This window comes from Danio rerio, chromosome 5 (genome assembly GCF_049306965.1).
Source record: "Danio rerio strain Tuebingen ecotype United States chromosome 5, GRCz12tu, whole genome shotgun sequence".
NCBI classification, from domain to species: Eukaryota; Metazoa; Chordata; class Actinopteri; order Cypriniformes; family Danionidae; genus Danio; species Danio rerio.
The window spans coordinates 13709008-13717004 of NC_133180.1; the positions used below are offsets into that span (position 1 = coordinate 13709008).

At 37.7% G+C, this 7997-nt stretch overlaps 1 long non-coding RNA gene across 1 annotated transcript; it reads right to left on the reverse strand.

Moving 5' to 3' along the window:
• Positions 1 to 2064: 2064 nt before the first annotated feature.
• Positions 2065 to 7331, reverse strand: LOC141385767 (uncharacterized). The gene is made up of 3 exons (XR_012406744.1): positions 7164 to 7331; positions 3535 to 3912; positions 2065 to 3449 (listed from the first exon to the last, which is right to left on the reverse strand). It is a non-coding gene; the product is annotated as an uncharacterized lncRNA (long non-coding RNA).
• Positions 7332 to 7997: the final 666 nt, after the last annotated feature.

Here is a 7997-nt window from a genome sequence, read left to right on the forward strand (position 1 = left end):
TATATATATATATATATATAAATTTTTTTTTTTTTTTCTTCATGCACATTTGTAACAACACTGTGAAAGCAGTGTCTCAGTGCACGTCCTCAAAGAGGCACAAACACTGGATTTCAGCACACAGTACAAGGCACTAATTAAGATCTTAATCTGAGAGGATGTGGAGGGCAAGTTTCACGAGGACAAACACACACACACGCAACATCTGAATATACACACAAATCCAGAGGAGGAAGAAAAAATGACAATGAAGAAGACACATTAAAGATGGAGAAAAGTAAAGATGCAAGCATGTCATTAAGGATCTGGTGGGTGTAGAAGAGGCCATTTTCTTTTACATTAATGGCACATGAAATTTAATGCTTTAGCATAAAAGTGTATTTCTGTAGCAGTGGAAATGGGGTGGGCGTTTTTATGCATCATTCATAATGCCTGCAGTTGAGAAAATGGACTTGATGTTATATTTGAGGACTATAAATTGTCATTTTTCAGAGAATGTCACCATTAATTCCGTCCATAAACATTTATAAAAAGTAAGACCGCGGCTTTGGTAAATCATTTGGGGCTTGTGACGCAAATACTCAAGAGGAGCTGTTAACCGTACAGGAATATTTTTCCTTGCTATATTTGGCTTTAATTATGTATAAACAAAACACTGGTTGCTTTAACTGAATCTTATAAGTCATTTGAACTATTAAACTGACCTATAAAATTAAATTAGAAAATGATATAACTTGGTTTAATGTAACTATTAACTAAAAACATATGTTGTCGTGAGTAATTGATCATACATTTTTTTTACAATGTGTGCGTGTGTGTGTGTAGGTTGTAAGACTTTTTAAACAATATTGTGTTGATGATGGAAAATAAATATTTCTGTTATGCCAAAAACTATGCAATGCTTTGGAAAATTTATTAAAAACAGAAAATTATTTCATATTAACACTCTACACTCACCGGCCACTTTATTAGGTACACCTTACCAGTACCGGGTTGGACCCCTTTTTACTTTCAGAACTGCCTTAATCCTTTGTGGAATAGATTCAACAAGGTACTGGAAATATTCCCCAGAGATTTTTATCCATGATGTGAATCTCCCATTCCCCCACATATGAATAGTGCTCTATTGGATTGAGCTCTGGTGACTGTGGAGGTCTTTTGAGTACAGTGAACTCTTTGTCGTGTTTAAGAAACCAGTCTGAGATGATTTACGATTTATGACATTATCTTGCTGGAAGTAGCCATCAGAAGATGGGTATACTGTGGTCATAAAGGGATGGACATGGTCAGCAACAATACTCAAGTAGGCTGTGGCGTTGACCCGATGCTCAATTGGTACTAATGGGCCAAAAGTGTGCCAGGAAGATTTCCCCACCATTACACCACCACCAGACTGAACAGTTGATACAAGGTAGAATGGATCTATGCTTTCATGTTGCTGATGCCAAATCCCGACCCTACCATCCAAATGTCACAGCAGAATCAAGACTTATCAGCTCAGGCAACATTTTTCCAATTTTCTTTTGTCCAATTTGGTGAGCCTGTGTGAATTGTAGCCTCAGTTTCTTGTTGTTAGTTGACAGGAGCGGCACCCGGTGTGGCCTTTTGCTGCTGTAGCTGTTGTAACAAGTGGTTATTTGAGTTACTGTTGCCTTTCTATCAGCTCGAACCAGTCTGGCCATTCTCCTCTGACCTCTGACATCAACAAGGCGTTTGGGCCCACAGAACTGCCACTCACTGGATATTTTGTCTTTTTCAGACCATTCTCTGTAAACCCTAGACATGGTTGTGCATGAAAATCTCAGTAGATCAGCAGTTTCTGAGATACTCAGACCAGCCCGTCTGGCACCAAAAACCATGCCACTTTCAAAGTCACTTAAATCACCTTTCTTCCCCATTCTTATGCTCAGTTTCAATTGCAGCAGATCGTCTTGACCATGTCTACATGCCTAAATGCATTGAGTTGCTGTCATGTGATTGGCTGATTAAAATTTGCGTCAACAAGCAGTTGGACTGGTGTACCTAATAAAGTGGCCAGTAAGTGTAAGTAAGATCATAACACTTCACAACTGTAACTGTTTATCACTTTACAACTATAAGAAACATATCTTACAAGTGACAGGAAAAAGGTATGAAGAGAAAATCAAATGTCACGTCAAAATCAATCAGACTCATTTTTCATAACTTTTACAATAGAGCAATGCAGGTATTTTTAAATAAATTTTTCATAATAGCAAGATGAAAAAAGATAAGTAGCTGCATGTCAACTGTGTACCGCACTGGCTGAAAGTATTTTTCCCTGCAGCCTTTCTGAAAGACACACAGGTAAAAGGAACACGTGTGAGTCCCACACATGCTGTGGTTTCCACACATGTAATCTATAGGTTTACAGGAAACAGATCTATTGAGTACAGTAATGTGATGTCTGACGCAATGCTGTGCTGTTCGTGTGTGTGTGTGTGTAATGAGTGTATATGTACAATGTCAAAGCAGTATTGATGGGCAGACAATGTTTCATTGATTGTTTTTTCAGTGACCTTCAGCTCTGTCTGCTGTATCTGTTTGGGCCTCTATGAACACACACACACAAATGTTGGGTTGTCATCTGTTATGGGGACATACTGACTTTTATACTGTACAAACTGCACCCAACCCGTAAACCCAACCATAACTGAAAACATTCTGCATTTTTACATTTATACATATTTCATTATATTTTTCTTCTTGGGGGGCCAACAAAGTCAAACATTGGTGGTAATACTATACTTGTGGAGACATTTGGTCCTCAAAATGTAAGGAATACAAGGTATACACATACTAACTTACACACTTGTTTAAAGTTTTACTTCCCCAAACCCATCAGACTTTCAAGACTTAATGGAGGGTCTCAGTTGTTTTCATATCAGGCACCTCAATGTCAAAACGACAATTTGAATTTGAATTGCAAATTGATATGATGTCAACATTTTGACATCAACTTGACATCCATACATTGATACCTTTTTGACCACCAAATTAACAGCAGTTACAGGACAGTCCTGTAATTAATTTTTGACGTGTTTTTTGATGTCAATGGTAGATGTCAAATTGAGGTTGTTTTGACAGTTAGTTAATTGCTTTTTTGATATTGTTTTGACATCAAGATGCCCGTTGCGGTTTATTATCTTTATGTTCAAAGTTCATAACAGACAGATTGGTTAAACAAAATCTGCAGATTTATGCTAAATCATTTTGGGAGTATAGTAAAGTGTAATTTTGTCCCATTCATCCTGCAAACAAGTGTTAAGGCCAACAGAACAAAGTCTTTGTTGTCGCGGCTTAAAAATGCACCACACATTCTCTGTTGGAGACAGGTCGGGACTGCAGGCAGGCCAGTCAAGTACCTGTATCCTCCTACTCCGCAGCCAGGACTTTGTAATGTGTGCACAGTGTAGTAACCCTGGGCATCTCTGGAAAAGAAAGCAGCATATTGTTCTCCAAAATCTCTTATGTACTTTTCAGCATTAATGGTGCCATCACTGAAGTGCAAGTTACCTTTGCCAAGGGCACTGACACAACCCCATATCATGACAGACCCTGGCTTTTGGACTTGTTGCTGGTAACAGTCTAGATGATCTTTTTCTTCTTTGGTCTGGAGCACACAGTGTCCATTTCTATCCAAAAAAATACTGATTCATCTGACCACAGTACACATTTCCACTGTGTGATGGTCCATCCCTGATGCCTCAGAGTCGTCAACGGTGCTTCTGGACACTGTTAACATAGGGCTTCTTTTTGGCACAGTACAGTTTTTACTGGCCTTTGTGGATGTAACTATGTATTGTGGTACTTGACAAAGGTTTGCCAAAGCAGTCCTGAGCACATGTGATGATATCGCTTATAGATGAATGATGATTCTCAATGTAGTGCAACCTGAAGGATCAGAATCAAGGTAGTTCTGCTTAGTCTTTCACCCTTGTCCTTTACGCACTGAAATTCCTTCAGATTCCTTGAAACTTTGAACTATGTTATGCACTTTTGAAGGTGGAATATTAAATGTATTCCTCTCTTTGTTTGAGGAACATTGCTTTTAAACACTTCAATAATATTTTCTCACGTATTTGTTGGCAAACTGGCGATCGTCAGTCCATCTTTGCTCCTAAAGGACTAGGCCTTTCTTGGATGCTGCTTTTGTACCAAATCATAATTACAATCACCTGTTGACATCACCTGTTTCAAATCCCTATTTAACCAATTTACCTGATCACTAGCCCTAAATTGCTCCTGTCCCAACTGTTTTTGGAATGTGTTGCAGGTCTGACAGGAAATGATGTATATTTACAAATGAAATGAAGCCGACCAGACAAAACATGAAATATTTTGGGTTCACATTGTCTGCAATGAAATACGTCAAAGTAAATTTGGAAATCACCACTTTATTTATTTTCATTTTTCATTCTGTCTCAACTTTCTGATTTGGGGTTGTATATTTCAACATATTTACATCATTAAATGAATAGATTGAATGACGGGCTCAAAAATCTGAGGAAATCTGCAGATTTCTGCACACACAGATTGCATATGGGCCAACCGTTGACTTCTATAACATTGTTTTTAGCTTAATATGGTTGTCAATGTTTACATTTTTCAAAATAACTTCTTTTGTGTTCAACAGAATAAAGGAGCTCAAACTGGTTTGGAACAAGGGTGAGTAAACTATTTATCCCTTTAAAAGGACACTTCAGCCAAAAATAAACCTTCTGTTCTTTATTTACTGGCCCTCATGTTGTTCAGTCCTGTTTGACTTGATTGTCTTTGTTCCAGAATCAGATCACCTCAGGACTGTATAGAAATAATATACTCTTTTCCTCTTTCAAAATGACAGGGAAGTTGTCATTTGTCTGTTGTGTCTTGTTTCCCAACACATTTAAGACATCTGCTGCAAGAAAAATAACAACAATGGACTGAACTTGTGCCAAAAAAAAAAAAGTTTCCTCTGTTGTTTTGTGACACTGGGGCAGAGGGGGAAAATCAGGAAGAAAAGAGCATGTGATGAGGACATTTTTGTTTTCTGCAACTGACGGTCATTTATCAGATCATTACCCTTAAATTCTTTAGAAAGATATGATGACTATGAGGAGGAAAGAGAAGATGAAGATAAATTGGAAAACCCCAGTGACATCAGAGACACAAATAATGTGACAATGGTGTTTAATCACAGGATGTCCAGTGGGATTTTTCTTTTAATGCATCTGCCTCATCAAAAATCACACGTAGACTAATTCTGCTACTGTTATTATGTCATGTGTTTACTGTCATTTTAACTGCAGGATTCAGTGTCATTTATCTCATTTTGAACAACAAAAAGTTTTCAAAAAAGTGTTTGAAATTTTGCAGTTTGATTTTTTTGTCAAATATTTTGATATTTGAGCTGTTAATTGTGCTTTTTACATAAGTTCATTCACAAGCGAAATTTGCAATGTACAAACCACTGTCATCAATTAACAATTATATGGTTTTATTGTTTGCATCACCAGTAGTTTTCACAGATTCATTCAAGAAAAAGTCACACCAGATATGTTATACACTCACTGGCCACTTTATTAGGTACACCTTACTAGTACTGGGCTGGACCCCAATTTGCCTTCAGAACTGCCTTAAACCTTCATGGCATAGATTCAACAAGGTGCTGGAAATATTCCTCAGAGATTTTGGTCCATTTTGACATGGTAGCATCAGACAGTCGCTGCAGTTTTGTCGGCTGCGCATCCATGATGTGAATGTCCAATTCTACCACACCCCAAAAGTGCTCTATTGGATTTAGATCTGGTGATTGTTGAGGCCATTTGAGTATGAGTATAGTGAATTCATTGTCATGTTCAAGTCTGAGATGATTTGCGCTTAATGACATGCTGTATTATCCTGCTGGAAGTAGCCATCAGAAAATGGGTATACTGTGGTCATGAAGGTCATAAATAAATGGTCAGCAACAATAATCATGATTAGACATGATGCTCAGTTGTTATTAATGGGCTCAAAATGTGCCAAGAAAATATCCCGCACTTATACCACCACCACCAGCCTGAACCATTGATACAAGGCAGGATAGATTTATGCTTTCATGCTGTTGATGCTAAATTCTGACTACCATGCGAATATTGCAGCAAAAATCGAGACTCATCAGACCAGGCAACGTTTTTCCAATCTTCTATTGTCCAGTTTTAGTGAGCCAGTGTGAATTGTAGCCTCAACTCTTAGCTGACAGAAGTGGCACCCGGTATGGTCTTCTGCTGCTGTAGCCCATCCGCCTCAAGGTTTCACATGTTGTGCGTTCAGAAATGCTTGTCTACATACCTCAGTTATTTGAGTTACTGTTGCCTTTCTATCAGCTCGAACCAGTCTGGCCATTCTCCTCTGACCTCTGGCATCAAAAAGGCGTTTGCACCCACAGAACTGCCACTCACTGGATATTTTGTCTTTTTCAGACCATTCTCTGAAAATACTACAGATGGTTGTGCATGATAATCCCAGTTGATCAGCAGTTTCTGAAATACTCAGACCAGTCCGTTTGGCACCAACATCCATGCCATGTTCAAAGTTACTTAAATAACCTTTCTTTCCCATTCTGATGCTCAGTTTCAACTGCAGCAGATCGTCTTGACCATGTCTACATGTCTAAATGCATTGAGTTGCTGCTATGTGATTGGCTGATTAGAAATTTGCGTTAATAAGCAGTTGGACAGGTGTACCCAATAAAGTGGCCGGTGAGTGTATAACAAATAAGATCAATCAACATCATATTTATGTTTCTTTACGTGTTACAATAACTTAAAATCAATTGTTTTTTTTTTACTTCTCAGTTTTAAATCAGTGTAAAGTTGAAATGAGTTTTACAGTTAATTGGATTAATTTAAACATTTTTAAAGTACGTTTTGTTCAAATTTGCTGAATTTAAAACATTTTTGAGTTGACCAAAGACAAAGGCCAAAGTAAATTAGACAACTATAGGGATACAGATACGTTTTCAGCATAATAATAAGCATACTGAATAAACCTTGAATGATAAAACATTTTTGACATGACACAAAATCTCTGTGATGCGTTAGAGCTGTAGTAAAATACTTTAACTTTAAATGTCATTTTCGAAGGTGAAGGTGACAGGCTTATCGTATTTATAAACTTACATGAATGTGTTTTACCCTAAAGCCGTAAAATTGCTGTCCCCTCTGGATTACCAAAACATTTTTGGGACATTATTTTGGTTTCTGAAGGTTGTCAAGGAAACAGCACTCAGCGAAGCAAGGCAACACAAACCCAACGGCTGCTTTTTTTTCACGACGGTAAGCCAGTGTATCTAATGCTGCCGGTAGACTGGAACTAATCAAATCATGATCTCTGACGATGCTGTATCAAGTTGCTATATTTAATTTTATCGCCCCCAAATCCACCTTCTCGCCCTCACCCGATTGCGCTCCGCTTGATGACGGCTGGAGAAGCGTCTTTCTTCAAGCCACGTAATAATTATGCATTAGAGCGCATGTTAATCCGCGAGTGTGTGTTCGCACATGGTCCTGACAATAAATCATTCAAAGCTGAAATTGGAAACAGGGAGATCATGTCACACCTGCTACATGGAGACACAAAAGTCTCTCTAACGCACAAAGGACAGGGCCTCGATTCATTTCAACACCATCATGTTGCAAATTCAAAACTTCTTGTCACATTTGTGACAAGAGTGATTAAAATAGAGTTAGAAGTACATACAGGTTAAGCTAATGTACAAGAAATAACAACTAAACTATTAGTTTTAGCTCCCATAAATAAAACAGTTATAACTTGAACTTTAACTATTACTATAATAACTTATATAATAATATAATAAATAATAACTTATACAATAAATCAGAGTCATTTTAATCCATTTTCATCCATAATAAAGGAAATTTGCTGTTGTACTATGGCTACAGCTGGCATTAGCTGGCATTAATTTCAAGCACTGCATCATTGTGCCTCCTGCA